The sequence below is a fragment of the Acinonyx jubatus genome, chromosome A1 (assembly GCF_027475565.1).
Source record: "Acinonyx jubatus isolate Ajub_Pintada_27869175 chromosome A1, VMU_Ajub_asm_v1.0, whole genome shotgun sequence".
Classification (NCBI taxonomy): Eukaryota; Metazoa; Chordata; class Mammalia; order Carnivora; family Felidae; genus Acinonyx; species Acinonyx jubatus.
In genome coordinates this window covers 174,056,481-174,076,550 of record NC_069380.1, presented here as the reverse complement: position 1 = coordinate 174,076,550, position 20,070 = coordinate 174,056,481, and the positions used below count along the sequence as shown (strand labels likewise).

At 45.4% G+C, this 20,070-nt stretch overlaps 2 protein-coding genes and 1 long non-coding RNA gene across 4 annotated transcripts in view; 2 read left to right on the top strand and 1 right to left on the bottom strand.

The window, feature by feature from the left end:
- ATP6V0E1 (ATPase H+ transporting V0 subunit e1) overlaps positions 1 to 6,113 on the top strand; it is a 33,255-nt gene extending 27,142 nt beyond the window's left edge. The window contains exon 4 of the mRNA XM_015072695.3: positions 5,621 to 6,113. The gene's annotated coding sequence lies outside the window, so the exon portion shown is untranslated. The remainder of the gene's footprint in view (positions 1 to 5,620) is intronic.
- Positions 6,114 to 15,727: 9,614 nt separating this feature from the next.
- On the bottom strand, positions 15,728 to 18,590 carry LOC128316421 (uncharacterized). The gene is made up of 2 exons (XR_008300304.1): positions 18,413 to 18,590; positions 15,728 to 15,837 (listed from the first exon to the last, which is right to left on the bottom strand). It is a non-coding gene; the product is annotated as an uncharacterized LOC128316421 (long non-coding RNA).
- A 103-nt stretch (positions 18,591 to 18,693) lies between these two features.
- Positions 18,694 to 20,070, top strand: part of CREBRF (CREB3 regulatory factor) — a 57,390-nt gene continuing 56,013 nt past the window's right edge. Inside the window, exon 1 of one of the 2 annotated variants that reach the window (XM_027034627.2) lies at positions 18,694 to 18,849. The gene's annotated coding sequence lies outside the window, so the exon portion shown is untranslated. Of the gene's footprint in view, positions 18,850 to 19,710; positions 20,065 to 20,070 lie in introns of those variants that run through there. The other variant, XM_027034637.2, reaches the window with a different exon arrangement.

Sequence of the window (20,070 nt, the reverse complement as noted above, 5' to 3'; positions counted from 1 at the left end):
ATAGGTTAAGTAGTCAGCTTTTTCTTTTTTTTCTTTTTCCTTAGGGTTCTGTCTTTGCCCAAAGGGGTTTTGATTTATCATATATATATATATATGATATATACATATATATCATATATATAATATATATTATGTATATATATATCATATATAATATATATTTTATATATCTCATATATATAATATATATTTTATATATATATCATATATAATATATGTATGATATATATATATTTTATTATTATTATTATTATTTTTTATCCAGCATTCCAATCCTTCCAGCATTGCCTTTCACTTAACTTCTCTGAGCCTCATTTCCTTCCTGTGTAATGAAAAAGGGCCCTTTGGACCTGAAGAACACTGGGTGTAGATCTGAGGTTTCATTTGTCCATTTTCTTTAAAAAAAAAAATTTTTTTTTTTTACATTTATTTATTTTGAGAGACAGAGACAGCTTGAGCAGGAGAGGGGCAGAGAGAGAGAGAGGGAGAGAGAGAAAGAGAGAGGATCCCAAGCAGGCTCAATGCTGCCAGCTGCAGAGCCCCATGTGGGGCTCAGACCCACGAACTGTGAGATCATGACCTGAGCCAAAACCAAGAGTCAGATGCTCAACTGAGTGAGCCACTCAGGCGTCCCTCATTTGTTCATTTTCAATCTCAAGTTAACCTGACTGACAGATACCTTCTGTCTGCACTCTGGTCCAGAGCACAAACCAGGGCTGCTTAAAACTTGTATTAAAGGTGGTTCCTTTACAAGCAAACACCAGGAAGCAGGAGGGCAGAGCCAGACAAACTCTAATTGGGAATGTCTTCACATTTATTCTGCATTTGAGGTCATGACTATGGTAGTACAATAACTGTAGGCCTTTGGAATTATCACATGAAGAGATCTAATCTCTGCCTAACAGAGCAAATAGAACTCTTGTGACAAGACTTCATTTTTCTTTGTGGTAAATCAAAAGATTGAGCTAAATTCCCTTTTGAACTTTGTACTTTTACACAACAGTGGGATGATAAAGGAGTACAGAACCAGATTTAGGCCTGTCTTCATCTGGTAAGGAAAAATGTTTGATTTTGTACATGATTAGAGGCCAGATTTGGAAAGTAGGAGGTGTAAACCAGACATGGTATGCAGCAGAGAAAAATGAGGAACAGTCATGAAAGCTTTAGGATAATTTTATATAGATGGAATTGATTTGATTTCAACAGCACAAACACCTAGCTGATCTTTTGCTACTTTAGTCATTTTAATTGCCACCATTTTGTCTCATGTGGTGATGATAGGCTGAGTTATAGCACATTATGTTTATTGGCTGGAAATCTTGCCCAGTACTTCTAAGAACAGTGCTCACTCCCTCTCTTTCCCCTGCCAACCTTGTCTGCCTTTCCTAGATTCCTAAGATGCTTCTGGAACTGTCACATCAAGATTGCTGTTTTTGTCATGGCCCATTTTCCTATTGCCCTGGGGGTGCGATGCTAGTGTGGAATCTTGTTGGAGTGGATTTGGCCCAGCCCCAGTGTCCTACAAGTTAGTTTACTACAGCATTGTAACATTTTAGATGAACTTATATGGCTTACTGCAGTCCTAAAGGGCAAACCTTGTATTTTTTTTTTTTTTTTTTTACAGAGTCTGGACAGGAGAGGAATAAAGTATATTGGTAATTAGGCCTATGCCCCAGGGGGAGCTGTTTTTCTATGCATTCCAAAAATATTTGAGTGCTCATGAGGTGCTTGGGTACTGAGTGGGGATTTCAGGGAAGGCTATGGGCTCTAAAGAAGTTGTGACTTGTTGAGAGGTTGAAAGTGAGCCATGTTTGTGAAAAGTTAAACAGTGCAAGGTGTTTTGTGGTTAAAAAGTGTATCTTTTAGGGGCGTCTGGGCGGCTAAGTTGGTTAAGTGTCCAACTTTGGCTCAGATCATGGTCTCACCGCTCGTGAGTTTGAACCTCATGTCAGGCTCTATGCTGACAGTTCAGAGCCTGGAGCCTGCTTTGGATTCTGTGTCTCCCTCTCATTTTGCCCCTCCCCTGCTCATGCTGTTTGTCTATCTGTCTCAAAAATAAATAAACATTAAAAATTTTTTTTTTTTTAAATGTTATCTTTTACTCGGCTCTCTGTGACCGGATTTGCTGCTGCCACTCAAACTGTCATGTCTCTGTTTCAATTCCTGATGTCATAGATCTCCCTGTCACTTAGAGTCAGAACCTGTTCAGTCACTTCTTTCTCTAATCACTTCTTTCTCTTTTTCCTCGAATCCATTTGATCCTGTTAATGGCTCTTGTGTCTGTTCTTGTTTCCAGTTTCTCCTTTGGGCACCCTAATTTCTGACCCAGATCAACGTGACTCCAGGTTATTACAGTGGCTCTTCCTCAGGACGCCCTGCTCTATAGTCACAGTATCTACAAAACTCCACCCTGTTTGTCTTCCTGATGCAGCTCTCCCTGAAAGAGATCACTGCTTGCCTCAGAAGCTTTCAGTAGTTCTCCGTAGGCTACTGTAGGGTTTTTTTTTAAACTTTAAATCTCTGAGGTTAGTGAGTACCTGCCTATGTAACATGTTGTAAGCACAGCTTTTGTCAGGGTCACCAAAGGTCCTATGAGCCACAAAAGATAAGAATGACTAACCTGCAAATCATGTCCAGCTTCCTCACTTGGCCGTCAAGGCCTTGCCAGTTGCCCTCAGACCACTTTTGCAGCCTACTTATTCGCTACTTTCCTCCGTGACCTATTGGTTCCAGCCCTGCCATTTCCGTGTTCTTGGTCTAATTAACTTCACTTAGCTTTTCCTGTCTCTTACTACCCCATGACATTCATTAATTTAGGACGCAGATTAGTAAGCACATACTCTGCAGACATTCTTTCTGCCCTCCGTTCACCCATTGTCTCAATTCTTTGTGATGTTTTCTCTTTGAATGTCCAGCTTTTCTGGCCACTTGGTCTCAAAGTGAGTTCATTTCTCCCTAAATGTATTTAGCTATTCATTTGGTACATTGCCTTGACTCGTTAAATACACATACTTTTCATTTGCTTAAATATCTCTCGTAGTTACTCTGCAATAAACACATATCTTGCACATAATCGTAAAAAAGGAATTGTTGTGTGAATTTATCGAAAATGAAAAAACAGAGGGGCGCCTGGGTGGTTCAGTCAGTTAAGCGTCCGACTTCGGCTCAGGTCATGATCTCATGGTTCATGAGTTTGAGCCCCGCGTCGGGCCCTGTGCTGACAGCTCGGAGCCTGGAGCTTGCTTCAGATTCTGTGTCTCCCTCTCTGTTCGTCCCCCACTCGCACTCTGTCTCTCTCTCTCAAAAGTAAATAAAGATTTAAAAAATTAAAAAAATAAAAATAAAATGAAAAAAACAGGTAAAAGTAAAACCTATTCTTTGACACACACACACACACACACACACACACACACACTCACACTCTCTCTCTCACACACTCATCCTCCTCTGAAAAGATTTCCTGGTTCAGGCCTTAATATTTTTATGTTGTCTTCACTGTCAGTTTTATCTGAAAGTAGCCTTAGTCATTTCCTTATTTTACAGAATGAGAATGTGGACCCTTTGGTTGAGGTCCTCCCCACCCACCCCCAACGGCGGTTTCATGTCAGAGAGACAATTAGAATATGTGCTTCTTTAATTCACCCCCAAATCAAACCACAAGTCCATGCCATTTAATATAATGCTCACTCACATTTATCTCAAACTAGTATCATTGAGCCTAAGTGAAAATTAGCCCCTGTTTCAGTGTGGTTTTCCAAAGATGAAGACTTACTTTTTACTTTTGTTATTGTTCATTTGTCCAAAAAGGCCTAAACGATGAGGAGGTCTAACCTGTATGCTTCATAAAAAACTAACACACGAAACATCTGCATTCACTGCTTCGGTATTCTCAAGTAAAATTTCTCATCTGCGTGGAACACAGGTCTGTGCAGACAGGTTGTTCCGGTGGCCTAAGGAGGAGAAGAGGAAATGATCATTAGATTAAAGGTTTTATGAGGCAGTGAGGCACAAGAAACCAGTAGCTCTCATAGTTGCCCCTCCCTGGCCTGATGTGGTTATTTTCCTAGTACATTATAAAAACAGTCCTCTGATTATATCTCGAGTTGAATGTATTTTGTTTGCAGTGGCCTGCCTTAGTGGGTCGAGCAGTCTGGTACTTCCCATGCAGAGGGTGGTTGGACTGCCCCAGCTTGCACCAGTAAGACTTAGTGGCCATCTTGTATCTGCTAGTGGGCATTGTGGACCCTGGGAAACCTATCATTTTACTGCACTGCTCTGTGGATTCTCCTGCTTGTGCCCACTGATCTGGAAAAACTTAAGGACCCATCAGATCTCCTACGTACTACTTGACCTTCAGTCTTGTCAGACGTGCCTGCCACAAACCGTGTCTCTTCCCAGTGTAACTAGCCCTTTGCCCCCCTGCACTTAACCCTCAACATTCTGCGAAATTCTGTGTCATAACCAGCTTGTTTTCTTATCTGCCAACTCAGGCCTTGTGTGGAAATTGCCTTTGAAAGCCACTATTTACTTAATTTTTATATTCTCTTTATTTTTTAATTTTGAAAGCCACATATGTGGCTTTATTGTTATAGTCTTTTTTTTAATGTTTATTTATTTTTGATAGAGAGACAGAGCATGAGCAGGGGAGGGGCAGAGAGAGGAGGAGACACAGAATCCGAAGCAGGTTCCAGGCTCTGAGCTGTCAGCACAGACCCCGATGCAGGGCTCGAGCTCACGGGGCTCGAACTCACAAACCACGAGATCATGACCTGAGCCGAAGTCAGACGCTCAACCGACTGAGCCACCAGGCACCCTTATTTTTATGGTCTTTTAAAATAAGCTTTATGGGGGCGCCTGGGTGGCTCAATCGGTTAAACATCGAACTCTTAGATTTCGGTTCAGGTCATGATCTCACCATTGTGGGATTGAGCCCCAAGTTGGGCTCCTCGCTTGGCATGGAGTCTGCTTGGGATTCTCTCTCCCCCTCTGCTCTTCGCCACACGCACTCTTTCTCTCTCAAAAATAAATAAAATAAGCTATATTAAGGGAGTGGACGTGACCACTGTTACCAGTTTGATGTGTGAAGATACCTATTTTAAATGTTTGCTAGCTCTGCAAAGGTGATGTTACAGCTTAAGCTTCCGGAAAAAGAAATCTCATTTGTCACCTATACCAGAAGAATGGGGAGCAAACTAGGAGCAACCTCGAGTACCAAGGAGCTAGCTCTTTAGGAGTCTGACATAAGAGAAAAGCTTGCCATGGCTGTGGGAACTGTGCTTCCTTGCTGTAGGAGGGGAAGGGCAAATACAGATTCTCGAGGTGAACCCATTAGATGCCAGTAGGATTGGTCTGAGTCAACTTCCTGCTTTCTATGACACAGTCCAACTGTTACTTAACGACCCTCAGTTCAGCAATGTCCTTGGTAATCGGATCTCTTGTCACAGCTCTACGAAACCTGTCCAAACTGGGACATTATTTGAGCCAATTTTTCATTCAAGTATTTACTGAGCACCTATATATTTTAAATTATTGGCCTGATTGACTTTTATTGATGTTATTAGCCATTTGCCCACTTGAGGATGGGGTAAGGATTAGTTACTAGAACGGCTTTGTTTTGCAGGTCACGAAGAGAATTCCTCTAGATGCAAAATCAGCTCCAAACCCAGAACACCTCTGACTCGCCTGTGTTGGCCATCAGCTGCCTTAAACATTCACACCACGTTTGAATATCTCCTTCTACAATGCAGTATTTTCTCCTGTCACCTTTTTTACATTTTGATGAATTATGTGCCTACTTAACCTAAACTGTGCTGGCTCTGTAAAATGTCTATGCACTCTTCTGAGATAGGAGGCGCTGTACTTCTGAGAAACGTGCTGCTCTCTCCTTGGAGCCTGTGCATTTGGAGACCACTCCTGCCTGGTCACAACATGGGAATCTGCGAAGTGTTTAAAAACTGTCGCAAGACCGGTAGAGTCAAGTGGGGCAGTCCGTAGGAGAGCACGTTCAGAGGGAATATCTGTGCTAACAGAATTACACCAAAGTATATTTTCAGGACGACTTTCTTATTTCTGCCATCTATTGGAATAAATTATTTTTCTGCTTTCTGTGGAAATCTGGTTTCAGTGTTTGTTAAGTTCATTTTTGGAAGCTTTTCTATCTTTAGATATGATGCCTTTAAAAAAAAACCTGATGTAGTTCAAACTAGGTTGGAAGTGTAAACCTGGTCATGTGGTTTGACATACCTGAAGATACTGGTGAGTACTTCCCTGAATCATTAGTAATCATTTCAGCACTTACTGTAGCCAAGCAAGGCACTGGAGGAATCAAAGGTGTGGAAATTGAGGTCCCTGCAAGGTCAAGAGCTGATACACAATTTGGAGAGATAAGGTCAGTATACATAGAACTGTAATGCAAGGCCATGTCTGACCGTGGTCCATAAAAAAGTGGTCATGATGGTGAGCAAGTTGAAGGTTCCTTGTATCACAGCAGCTCCTTGTATCATCACACCCCCAGAAGTAGCACCGGAGAAATCGAGGCAGATTAAAAAGCCTGGTATAGGACAGTATTTCTGTGTTTTGGTAGCAGGCATCTGAATAATTCACTAATTTGGGGACTTTATTAGTTTTAAGAAATTAAAATTTTAAATGGATCTAAATTTTCACCAGTGCATGGCTTTTTGACAACCAGCCAAGCCAAGAATGGATTTCCTGTTTTGCAGTTTGTGCTTTTCTATTCCTCCCCGACTATCTGAACTCATTGCTTTGCCGTTCTTAGGACAAAAGAGTTTCGAGTTGAAATGACCGTCCTGCTTTCATTTCTTTGTTTCCATTCTTTACTTTTTGAACTTCAGATTTTCCTGAGAGGCAACTTCATACTTTACATTTCCAGCAAAAGGGTAGCCAATTTCATGGAATCCATAAAACCCTGAAGATCTGACATTGGAGGGGACCATGGTAACAAATGCTAGCTAACCCCATCGTTTTATAGATAAGCAATCTGCACCCAGACAGGGAGAATCGCTTGCCTAGTTAAATGTAGCTGCTCAGAGGCAGACCAGGGAGTAGGATCCCTGGTTTTGTAATTTCCATTCGAAAGCCCTTTTCACTTGCTACCCTGACTCTCCCACAGTTGGAGCCAACTTTGAGCTTCGAGTAGAAGGGAAGACTTCTGCCAGGCTGTCTCCCATTAGAGCAGTTCACTTGACCCTTAATATCTGTCATTTAAGAAAGCAATGCAGGTGGTTACGGTGGCCACATAAAAGGATGCCACAGTCTTTGAGCCCTAGCCGTGGGGGAAGCGTGACTCCATTGCAGCTCTCCACCCAGATTCTTCTCGCCAGGCTCTGCACCCCATTATCCCTGGGGGCGGGGGAGTCCGTCTAAAACCTTCCCACTGCCACCCTGCACTGCTTTCTTGCAAACCACCACGGTTTCGAAGCTGAGCCTTGTGATGTCTCTTGTGTAGTGGCCCTTCTTTGAGTGCTGCTTTCACGTGGCTTGAGTTCAGCATGCTGCATTAGCCAATAGGGAGCCTACATGGTTTTAGGACAGCAGACCTTAGCTATGGCGTGCTTGCAGCAGTGATGGAGAGCAGCATTCATGATCATATTTTGACACATTTCCAATGTGATGGCCTAGTTTAAGGCAGAGGTCATGACCCTGGCTCATCCAAGTCCCTGATTTCTGCCTTGTTCTGTTACTTTGTACTGATGCATTTTTTTTTTACTTGCCATTTGCTCTCAATTAGACATTGGGAAAACAACTGGATTACATTGCTATTTGCACTAGGGCTTGCTTGCCACTTGCTGGGATCCAATTCCTACAGACACGAGTCAGGAAGATTAGTATGTTGGCTGCCCTAGTAACAGTGTGAAACACAAGGATGAGAGCCCTGAAGGGCCTGGTTCTGTGCCAGGGAGGTTTTGATTGTCCCCCAGAAGGGAGCATTCTGCTCAGTAAGCCTTCTAGGGAAGGAAAAGGCCCTAATGAGGTAATAGTTCAGGCCTGAACCTGGAAGGGTTCTCCAAACCCTACTGGGACTTACTGCTAGTGAGGCCCTAATGGCCTCAGCATAAAGCCTATGGAAGAAGACAGGAGTAGGGGCGCCTGGGCAGCTCAGTTGGTTGAGCGTCTGACTTCCGCTCAGGTCATGATCTCACGGTTCGTGGGTTTGAGTGCCACGTTGGGCTCTGTACTGACAGCTCAGAGCCTGGAGCCTGCTTCAGATTCTGTGTCTCTCTCTCTGCCTCTCTCCCACTTGCGCGCGCTCGCTCTCTCAAATATAAACATTAAAAAAAAAAATTTTTTTTGAAACGAAGAAGAGGAAAGGACCTCCTTTCCTACCCAGATTAGAGATCAAAGACTTCCTAGATAATCGCAAGCCCCTAAAGGCCAGGTAGGGTCACTCTGTCTGTCACCTCATAGCTTTATTGGTATTGCTGAAATGAGGGAATCAGCTCAGATTCCGTGAGGGAAACTTGTCGAGTTCCCTTTGCCCAGGAAGTCACTTAACTCTTGAGCCTGTTTCCTTGTTTATGAAAGTGTTGAATATATTAATATTAACCAGTATATAAACTCAGATACATGTTTTCTCCTCCCCTCATTCCTAGTAACTGACCCATTTTGTTACAGCATGGCCCATTGTCTGAGATGGATGGATGGCTGCGAATCACATTCTGCTTGGCAGTTCACTTGCTCCGGTGATTGTCGCGACCCCAGCTTAGAAGGAGCTCCATCCAGCCCTTTGAGAGGATATTGAAAATGTCCTTCTACAAAGCCTGTCCAGGTGAACACAGTGTGGACTCCTGGTATGATCATTAGACTAAGTGAGGCCCCAGGTTTGCAGTCTTACTGCATCACTTGCAAGCTGGATTAACTTTGCACAAATCATTTAATTTATGAGCCTCAATTTTTTCTTCTACAGAATGGGGCAATACCTGCCCTTTCTGCTATCCAAGTTATTACCAAATGAGATGGTGGTGGTGAAGATGATTTGTAAATTTTAATAATACACAAAGTGTATTTTGCAAAGAAACGACAAAACCGCTGGGACCCCCTGATGACTTTCCTATTAAGATAAGCCCCAGAGGGGCAGCCAATTGATATTTTCTTCTGCATTTGGTTTACCTTTTGATTAGTCATTTGTGCTTGGGTCATAGAAAAAGAAAAGGCATGCTCCAGGCTCCAGGCGTGAGCTCTCAGCAGGGAGATAGATCTCTTAGAAACCATCATAGCATAAATGTCTGGACCACATCCTTCCTGCCCTTCCAGATTCTACACGAGTTCTATGGGCCCTTCTGCCAGGACAGGAGTATTTGCAGCATGATTTGAAGATGTAATCTGAGGGGCACTGGTTGCTTTTAACAATGTTTTCCTTGTTTTCTTTCAACATAGAATGATGTCTATATCCTTATTACTGACCCAACAAAATTTTATCATATGTTACTTTGACATTGCTTCAGATATAGCACCATTTTGTGCATTTCTTCTGGGCAGTTTTTTAACAACAGTGCTTGGACTCATGGGAGATTTGGCCCTGGATTTCCTTTCCCAAAAATTTGAAGAGTCAGTTGCTCTTTTATTAACTATATTTAAATTATATCTTAAAATACATATTTAGGCATTTTAGAATGGGTTCACCACCCTATCCTTGCTCCTATTCAGAGAACAAATGTATTTTTTTTTTAACGTTTTATTCATTTTTGAGAGAGAGAGAGAGAGAGACAGCACGCCAGCAGGGGAGGGGCAGAGAGAGGGAGACACAGAATCCGAAGCAGGTTCCAGGCTCTGAGCGGTCAGCACAGAGCCTGATGTGGGGCTCGAACCCATGAACCTTGAGATCATGACCTGAGCCGAAGTCAGCCGCTTAACTGACTGAGCCACCCAGGTGCCCCTAGAGAACAAATGTGTTTAAAATGAAGATGGGCTCTTAGGCAAAAGTTATGTATTTCTTTTTCTTGCCCCTTTATTTCAACTTCTTCTCAAGAGTTGAATGGATGGAATTAATTGTAGAAAAATCCGTAATTTTCAAAGAAAAAAAAATCACAGTATAAAATACCATTGTAAAGGATATTTATCATGGTACAGAATGAAAAAATACCTTAATGCCCTTAAGGAGAGGCTTAAATAAGTTATACTGCACCCAACTGAAGGAATATGGTGCATTTAGTAATTTCTTTTTTTTCTGGAACATATGCCTAGAAATGAGATTGAAAAGAGAAAACTACTAACGTTGCTTCTGGATGGGAATCATAAGTGATTAAAATTTTCTTTTTCCTTTTTAGCATGTTCTCCTATGAAAAGGTAATACTTGAGTAAAAAACAATAACAATTATTTTAATAACAAAAGATAATAGAATATTAAGAGAAAAAGGATTTTTAACTTCTGTACATAGCAAAAAGCCTGGTGAGAAACAGACCAAAATGTTGATAATGATTATTTCTTTTATGGCTTTGTATATTTTCCAAAAAGAGCATGGTATTCATAATCGGGGGTAAGAGGGAAGGCATTTTGGAGGGGACCATTGTCAAAATAGTGTTAGTACTTCCTTCAAACATTATATAACACACGCACTTTTTTTTTTTTTCTTTGAGAGCAATTCAGGGTCAGGGGAAATGAAGTCAACTAGCTCTATTAAAACACTGAAGCTATTCTGAATCAATAAAAATCAGCAAGTTCACATAGCAATTCTGATTAACTGTTTCCATTGTGCAGGACAAAGTACAGAGCATTCAGCTTATAAAATTCTGGCCTCCTTTTGTATAGGTGTTCACAGTGACAGCATGGTGAAATGAAAGGGGAGCATTGATTTCGATTCTGCCCACATAGAAAAGTAGAAGCCTGGGGTATTAATGTTCTGGGGTCCCACATGCGTTAGAATAAGCCCCACTGTTCTTTCCCTCCCAAGTGCCCCAAGCAAGTCTTTTATTCAGGCTGTGTCACCGCTTCAGTTAAAACCTCCTCCTTTTGAAATGTGTTGGCCCTTTCCCCCCCCCCCCCCCCAGTACTCACCACCACCACACACACACACACACACACACACACACACACACACACACACACCCGGCCAGCCGTAAAACAGGAGTATTCTAGTGGCTAAGGATGCTCAACGACTAATACTGCTACCCACGTGAATCCAGTCAGGATTCTGACATGGTTTCCATAGTTTCTTTACACTGTCCAAAGTGTGGTACTACACTGTGGGTTGCCACTCCAAAACAGAACAAGCAGAGCAGATGTTTTGTAAAAGTAGGCGATGTATTTGAGGAAGCCGGAGTGGAGAAGCTAAGTGTGACTGTGCAAGCCACAAAAGCTTTTCAGCAACACTCGACAGGTATTTCCAGCTCCTGTTCTTTGTCCCGATGTTAGCTGCTTGGAACAGTGGGAAGCAGGAGACTCCCCCTGGGCTCCTGGAGCTTAGAATTCAGCAGGGTGACAACTGGCACTGGGTGTCCCTGGTGGATGGAGCCCGAGGTAGCCAGGTCCTGTGCCTTAGGACGGACTGGTTGCTGGGTAAGAGCACTAGAAACACTGGTAGCGGGAGGCTTCTTGAAGGAAGTGACCTTTAAGGGTAAACCCAAAGGATGATTAAGAGCTAGGCCAACGACTGATGCCGCTGTTTCAAGAGTCTGCGAGAGAGAAGTATCCTGGGTTATGGTAATAGGAATGAAATGGAGTCAGAGAAGTTAGTGTTTTGGGGGCTAGCGCATATTTACTAGCATATTCAGGTGACTGATTGGATGTTAGGGGTGGGGGTAATTAAGGGACAGGAAGGAGTCCAGGTTCCCCGCTGGGTGGACATTGGAACCTTTCACTGAGATGAGGGCAGTGAGGAGTTTAGTTGTAGACAGATGGAATTTGCCGGCACCAGAGGTATGCACGTGCAGATACCCAGTGGGCAATTGTTATGTGGCTCTGGAAGTTGAGCAGGAAACCCGGGCCGTAGGTGGGGGTGTGGGGCACCAGCATGGAGATAACTGAACCTGTGAGTGTAGCTACGAGGGCCAGGAAGAGCATGTAGAGTGAGCAGAGATGCAGTCTGGGCTGGAGGCTAGGAGCATCCTCTCTTAAGCGGTGGGCAGAGAAAGAAGAGGAATCTAAAGGGGACCCATGGAAAATGCCGCCTTGGCTTGGACAGCAGTCAGCACCGCCCTCCCCTCCAGCTTCCTCACATACCTTATCCTATGAGTAAGTGGGACATATTCCTATTTTACAGTTGGAGATACTGCGGTTACGTGACTTAGCCAGTTTCACCCAGAGGCTACCGCCTGAAATCCACAAAATTAGGTGCATGTACACTTGTCTGTGTTTTTCCCGGGAGCAAGTATATGGCTTTCATGAGACCTCTGGAAAGGTTCAGAACCACTGTTACTAGTACTATCAACAGTAGGGGCACCTGGCTGGCTCAGTTGGTGGAGCATACAACTCTTGATCTCAGGGTTATGGGTTTGAGCCCCATGTTGGGCAAAGAGTTTACTTAAGAAAATAATACCAGGGGCGCCTGGGTGGCTCAGTCGGTTAAGCATCCGACTTCGGCTCAGGTCACGATCTCGCGGTCCATGAGTTCGAGCCCCACGTCGGGCTCTGGGCTGACGGCTCGGAGCCTGGAGCCTGCTTCGGATTCTGTGTCTCCCTCTCTGTCTCCCTCTCTCTCTGCCCCTCCCCCGTTCATGCTCTGTCTCTCTCTGTCTCAAAAATAAATAAACGTTAAAAAAGAAAATAATACCAACAATAGCTGATCCTTCCCTGGTGCCTACTGTGTGCCAGGCCCTAAGGACTTTACCCTTCACCAGACTGTAACTGGGGCAGGACAGGGCAAAGAGCAGTACCGCACATCTCTCCCCTTTCTAATAGTCTCAACTCCTCTGTGTCCCCCCAACCCCCAGGCGGGAGAAAAGACCACCAATCTGGTCCTCTTTTCTCCCGTGGTGTTTACAGGGGCCGCTTACTGTTACTACTTCCTTTTTTAGAAGGAGAGGAGAACTGCCCCCTACTTTGTCCTCATCTCACTCCAGTCTCCACCTCGACTCCCAGTTTTCCCAAAGGTGACTCCCTTGTTTTGCCATGCTGGGAAGAGATGCTTGGATAGTGGGCAAGAAGCCCCCTCATGCCAAGCTGACTGGTTGTAGGGGCACCAGGGAAGAGCTGTGGCCAGGTCATCAGGACTCCTGCAGCCATGATCCTGGCTTTAGCCTGAGTGACGATGGGTGGGCCGACCAGGTTGCTAAGATGTCCTCAGGGTCTGTATGGAAAGGCAGGCACCCTGCAGGGGCCTAGGTGGGCACTGAGGCATGCCTCTTCCCCTCCTAACAGGATAGTACCTGCACTTGGCATTCAGGTTTGTTAACGTGCTTTATGTCTTGCTGTGACTGGTGTGTAAGAACAGGTGTAGAGGATGGCACCCATTTCTTTTACACATTTCACTCCTGGGCTGGACCCTGTGAGGCCAGGGTGAAAACACTGGTGGTACCTTCCCTGGTGTTGCTGTCACACCAGGGAAATTTCTGACATTGCGAATTTGCAGGGAAAACAAAAAAACCTGGGATACACAGGACCCCCCCACCCACCCACTTCACCCATAGTTCTCTGAACTTTTTATTCTTATTTATTTCTGTCTTCTAGCAACCTCTCTGGACTGTTCACTTCCTGGATGTGGAAATCCAGCTTCATAGTTTTACACTGGATTGAGGCTTTCGGAGCACACTTCCATCCATAGCTCAGCAATCTATTATCAGAGTTACAGGTCTTGGTTCCTGCTGCTTATCAATCTGTTCCTCCACTTGCTGTTTTTATCGGCCTACTTCGGGCCTCACCAAGAAGAATGTCTTGTTGTACCTGTCCTTTGGGAATCTTTCCTACAACAAATGCTAGATTGTTCTCACTCTCTGGCTTCCTGGTTTGCTATCAGTTAGAGTTGCTGATACTAACAATGTATGTTCAGCTCAGTGCTGACAAAAAAACCAAACCAAAGCAAAAAACAAAATCCCACAGGAACTGCTAGCTCTCCTAGAAGTTTTCAGTCTTAGTGGAACAGACAAAACAATTTTGACAGGAATGCCGCCTTGGAAGATAACGGAATCACCAAACAGTCTGAGTTGCTGGCTGCCTTCTCTTGCCAGGCTACTTTCCCTTTGCTGCTGCTTCTCTTCTAAGAAGCTTCTGGTCACATTCCTCCCTAGAAGGTGGAGGAGGGGAGAGCCAACACTGTTGAGCACCATTATGCATCAGGTTCTGCATTTGATTTTCAAAATCAACCTGAGGGAAGTTATGCCAGAAATCAAGGAACAGTCAGCTTAGTTTGTGCCTTGCCCCAGTACGTTAGCAAGAAAGTGGCCCTGAAACACATAGGTATCTTGTTGTTAATCCCTGCACCGCGGCCTCCCCTGTTATAAACTCTGTTGTTGTTATTGGAAGCTTTTCATGTCAGTCTCCTTCAGGTTCTGGGTTCCTCCAGGGCAAGGACTGTGTCTTCATGCACACATGAGACGTTCAACTTGTCATTTTATTTCTCTCTCTTCTCTTCCCCTACTCACCACTAAGCACAGGCTTGATTGACTATGCTGTCTAGTGACGTGCTTTGCATTCTCCCTAATTCAAGGACATATTAGTGTTTATGCCACTTGGTTTATTTTTTTTACTTATGTTTTTAAATATAATTTATTGTCAAATTGGCTTACGTACAACACCCAGTGCTTATCCCAACAAGTGCCCTCCTCAATGCTCATCACCCCCTTTCCCCTCTCCCCCACCTCCATCCACCCTCAGTTTGTTCTCTGTATTTAAGAGTCTCCTATGGTTTGCCTCCCTCCCTCTCTGTTGTAACTATTTTTTTCCCCTTCCCTTCCCTCATGGTCTTCTGTTAAGTTTCTCATGATCCACATAGGAGTGAAAACATATGATATCTATCTTTTTCTGACTGACTTATTTCACTTAGCATAATACCCTCCAGTTCCATCCACAAATTGCTGCAAATGTATGCGCCTCGATTTAATTGAGGACATAATAACACATGATATGAATAGTACAAAGCAATAGGTACATTAAGTGCTCATCTGGGTGGTAGAGGAAAGGGTATTAATGAGGGCAGTAGTAGATATGGTAGAAACAGACTTCATAAAAGATGTGGGATCTTGAGCCACGGAGGATAAATAGGATTTGGACCATAATGGGTTATTAAGCTCCTATTCCATGGTAGGCCTGGTTCTCCATATGGGGAGTGAGGAATCAAGGTAAAGAAGTAACAGATAGAGTGGAGAAGAGCCTTGGCACAGAATTGGGGGCTTTCTGGGAGAAGAAACCAAAGCTCAGAGCTGTCACATAAAGAATACTGCATCCTACGGAGAGGTTTAGGCCAGGGGAAGAACTGAACTCTTCTTCCCCCAAAGAATGTTTTTTAGGAGAAGTAAATGAGGGACGGGTGCCGATTGCCAACCATCAATTAGTATTTTTTAGATTCACCCAGTGTCCTCAGGAATAAAATCAGTTTTTAAAAGTGCGAGAAAGGGGCGCCTGGGTGGCGCAGTCGGTTAAGCGTCCGACTTCAGCCAGGTCACGATCTCGCGGTCCGTGAGTTCGAGCCCCGCGTCGGGCTATGGGCTGATGACTCAGAGCCTGGAGCCTGTTTCCGATTCTGTGTCTCCCTCTCTCTCTGCCCCTCCCCCGTTCATGCTCTGTCTCTCTCTGTCCCAAAAATAAATAAACGTTGAAAAAAAAATATTAAAAAAATAATAAAAGTGCGAGAAGGACACAGCTTTTCCTGGAGATCTTCCAGCTTTGAGTTAATCAATCGCACTTCTGAAGCTGTGAAATCTTCAGGTATCATACAGGTCCACAGGGGCCTGGAAAGAAAATACTTAGACTCAAAAGGATAACACTCATTTAAATATGTACATAATCAGCAGGCAGGGCTCAGTCTGTGCTCGAATGAAGAATTGCAAACTTTAGGTCGTAAGTCAAGCCAGGACCCGTGGCAACCATTTAAATTATTTTAATTATTTTCAGGAGAAAATCAGAACCCAGAGAGGTCCAGCCCCTCACCTTGGATCCTATAGTAAGTGGGCTCAAATTGAAGTCTTGGGTCCAAGAACAATGTTTCAAATACATTAAGGTTTAAAGTGGGTGAAATGTCAGCATATCCAAAAAAAAAAATATCGCTGGTAGGAAACACAGAGCATGGGCATTTGTGCTTGCTTCTAAGAGGGGAAAACGAATGGCCAGGGAACAGGGGTAGGGGAAAGATTTACTATTCACTGAATACCTTTTTGTACCTTTTGAATTTTGTGTATATGTTACCTAATCAAAAAATAAATAATTTATTTTTAAGAGTTCAGCGGAGTCCTAAGTATTGCATTGTGTCCGCCATTGTGTCATGCTTGTGTAAAAAAAACCACCTTTTTTGACGAAGGTTATGTAAATGATTCTGCAGAAGCAAGGTTAAGCACTTTAGAAGTGGTGATGGCAGTTGGTTTCTACTTTGTGGCTAGAACAAGAGGCTTCTGAGCCTTAAGCCAATGCTATTCCAGAGTCCCAACTTCCTGCCAATTTTGATTGTGGCACAATCTGGCAGGATAAAACCCAGAGAAACACAAATCAATTAGCAGTCAGTGATTTCATTCACTTCAGAGCAAGATATGGTCATTAACAAACCGTGATGTCTCTGTTAGTCAAAACTGTCCTTTCCAAGACAAGGGAAGATGCAAAGTCGGGAATCCAATGTAACTCACTAGTGAACCCCTTCAATTGCAGAGCCCCGTGCTAGAAGAATCAGGCTGCTCCTTGATCCCAGCGAACTGTTGCCCAGCAGAAGTGTGAAAATGATGTGTCAAAAGGGCAGTGGAACAATGGAAGAGCTAACCATCAGCTGGAGTTTTTCCAAACATAGTATTACGTGAAAGGATAGTCTGTGATGTGTTCCATGGAGATTTAATACATGAATCAAAATGTGAACAAGTGAGAGGAAACTGGCCCAAATTTCCCAAGCCAGTTTTTCTATTGATGCTTCAATTTTAAACTCCAGTTGATATGGAAAATTAGAATGTGGTATGTTAGACTTAAAAAAAATAATTACAATCCTGCTACTTAGGATTGCAGGGAAAAGACTTATTTCTTCACTGGGCATTGAGACCCTAAAGTATTTTGAAGGATACAGAGGTGAGATTTACTTTCCGCTTAGGTATCTACATATACCCACCTATTAATATTGTTTACAAAGGTATTATTTTAGTGGCTGTTAAACTGCTAAAGTCTAGTTACCCTTACTGTACTTGTTTACAGTACATCTTCTAAATGATGTCTTTGAAACAATCTGATAATACTACCATTCATTAACTACTCACTATATGCGAAGCACTGTGGTAAGTACCTGGTGAATTTTTCCACTCACTTCTCACAACCCCCATGAGGTACTTACAGAGGAAGCTCACAGAAGTTAAATAATTTGTGCTGGTTCACATATGGTAGAGGCAGGGATTCAAATCCAGCATGTTATTCAACAAGTATTTAATGACTGTCTATGTCATGAAAGGTAGAGGATAAACAACCGGGCTAGTCCCTGCCCTCTTGAAGTTTATGATCTTTACAAGTCTTTGAATTACAAAGTCCATGGTTTTGACATTGACATTATACTACTTTCCTAGGTCTGTGCAAAGAGGAGCCACATTTTCTAAGGCAATTATTCCTAAGAGAAATATGGCAGCCTGAGGGAATCTGGCCAAGCATTTCTGTTCCCCTATCCTCCTTTCTCCATGGCTACTAAAGTCATATTTCTGTTCTGTGCTCAGAAGATAACTTCTGTGCCCTTAAGAAGTATAAAGAGGAGTCTGGAAGCACAGGCTATGGTAACAGATCTGGGTTCCGGACCCAGCTGGTTCATTTACTAGCTGCCTGACCTTGAGCAAGTAATCCCACTGAGCCCTAATTTCCCCCTCTGCAAAAATGTATTACCATTGCGCGTCCCTGTAGGGTGAACTAAATGAGATGATGAGCCCACTACACAGTACACGTTCAGGAGCAGAGGGTGGCTATTGTTATCAACAGGATTAGGGAGCACAAGAAAACATCAGGCACATGTGTTATGAAGGTTTGTGTAGGCGCTTCTAGTTATCACCCTGTTTGTACAGTCGTGTACAGGTATTCTCTCTCAAATGTGCACGCAATATAGTTGATCCCAGTGTCTGGGGCTTACGTACGCAATAAATATTAATTGAATGAACGAAAGACTAAAGGCAAGGTCAGTCTCAGCAAATTAAGAGGTTCAGATGTGAAGGACATACCTAAAACAGTCGATACAATTCCTCTCCTAAGCTTATGCCACTATGGTCCCGGAGCCCCCTTCAAGTTTCACTGAACTTCGAATGTAAATGCAAATTGGCATAAACATAAATATAAACGGGTATACGTATATTCAGGCCTCACCGTGTAGCTGTGAGATCAGATAAAACGCTGGATGGGAAAGTCATTGTAAATGAACCTCCTCTACAAACGTGAGTGTGGCTGGGTATCAAAGTCGGCCCACGCCCACGCAGCAGTGGCAGGCGCCAAGCCCCCGCTCCGCCCCCTCTTCCTGGTTTTTCCCGGCAATCCGCCCCTCCGGCGTCATGTGACAGGGGTGCCCTGCCGGGCCGAGTTCCTGATTGGCTCGGCTGCAGAGCGTCTCGCGATTGGCCCGAAGCCGGCGGGCCCCCGCCTCCCTCCTCCTCCTCGCCGCGGCCCACGTGAGGGGGGCGAGTCACGCGATTTCCGGGAACCCGTCAGGAAGGACATAAACAAAACAAACCGAGGCAGCATGGAGAGGGGCCGCGGCCCCTGCAGCGGAACCGGACCGAGCCCCTGAGCCACCCCCACACGCACAGGTGAGCTCCGTTGACCTCCGCCCAGATCCCTCAGGGGTCTGGGCTGGAGGACTAGCCAGGCGAGGGGCGGAGGAGGGCCGCTGGCCTACGAGGCAGCAGCGCCGGGGCTCTGAGCCGGGCCGGCGCGGGGCGGGGGCCGGGACCAGGGCCGAGTCTGGGGGCGCGCGGGCTTCAGGCTGCCACCTGCCGGTCACGGGGTCCCCGGTTCCCCTCCCCCACCCCCGGCCCGGGACGGTTATATAAAAGAGGGGGGCGGCGGTAGAGGGGACCCACGGGTGGGCGGCAGGGTAGACCGGGGGTGGGCAGCTCCAGGCGTCTGTCCTGCCAGGCCGCCCGGCCCTTCACTGTTGCCTCCAAGCCCGGGGCCGTGGCTGCCGGCAACCGGCCTGTCAGAGAAGCGAGCGGGTGGGAGGGGCCGGAGAAGGGAGGGGAGGCGAGGCTGGCGGGGGAGGAGAGAGAGGGGCGTGTGAGGAAGGGCCGGGTCCACTAAGGTTGGAACCGTGCAGGCAAGAGACTAGGAAGCGCGAGCTGGGGGTGGGGGGGCTCCAGGCAGGGGTGTCTCTGGGGTAGCCGCTCCCCCTTCCCGTCTCCGCCCCAGAGACGGGCGAGAGGGGCCTCCCTCCCGGGATTTGTTTATATGTCTTCTCAAAGCAGCTTGAAGCGGCTCGTAGGCGGAGCCCTCAGCGCGGAGTGGCACGCCGTTCGGCCCAATGGGGCAGGCAGACGGAGACTGCCGCGCCAATGGGCTTGGGGGAGGCGGTGCCGCGGACCCCCCCCCCCCCCCAGTTGGTTTGGCTGTGCCGGGGGGTGGGCCGGGTGGGGCGGCCATGTTAGATGGGAGGGGACCTGTGGTGGTGGGTCACTGAGAGGGGAGGAGACAGGGCAAAGGGCGAGGGAGCCGGGCCGGGGGCGTTTCGGGTGTCCGAAGGCGAGTCCGATCGGACCAGGAAGTAGCTCAGGGGAGCCAGACCCCGACCCACCGCTCTCCCCTCCCGAGCAGAGGAGGCAGGGAAGTACCGAGGGCAGTCTAGCCGCCCATGGGGGTGGTTCCTGGGACTAGATGGAGCTCAATCTCTGGATTCTCCCTCTTTCTCTGCCCTACCCTTCCTGACAAACACGGCCGCCAAACCCTGTAATTGCTCTCTTCTAATCCAAGAAAGCAAACCTTTTTGCTGTTTTCTGAGCGGGCTTGAGCCTTACGACTACCTTAAGAAGGTACTT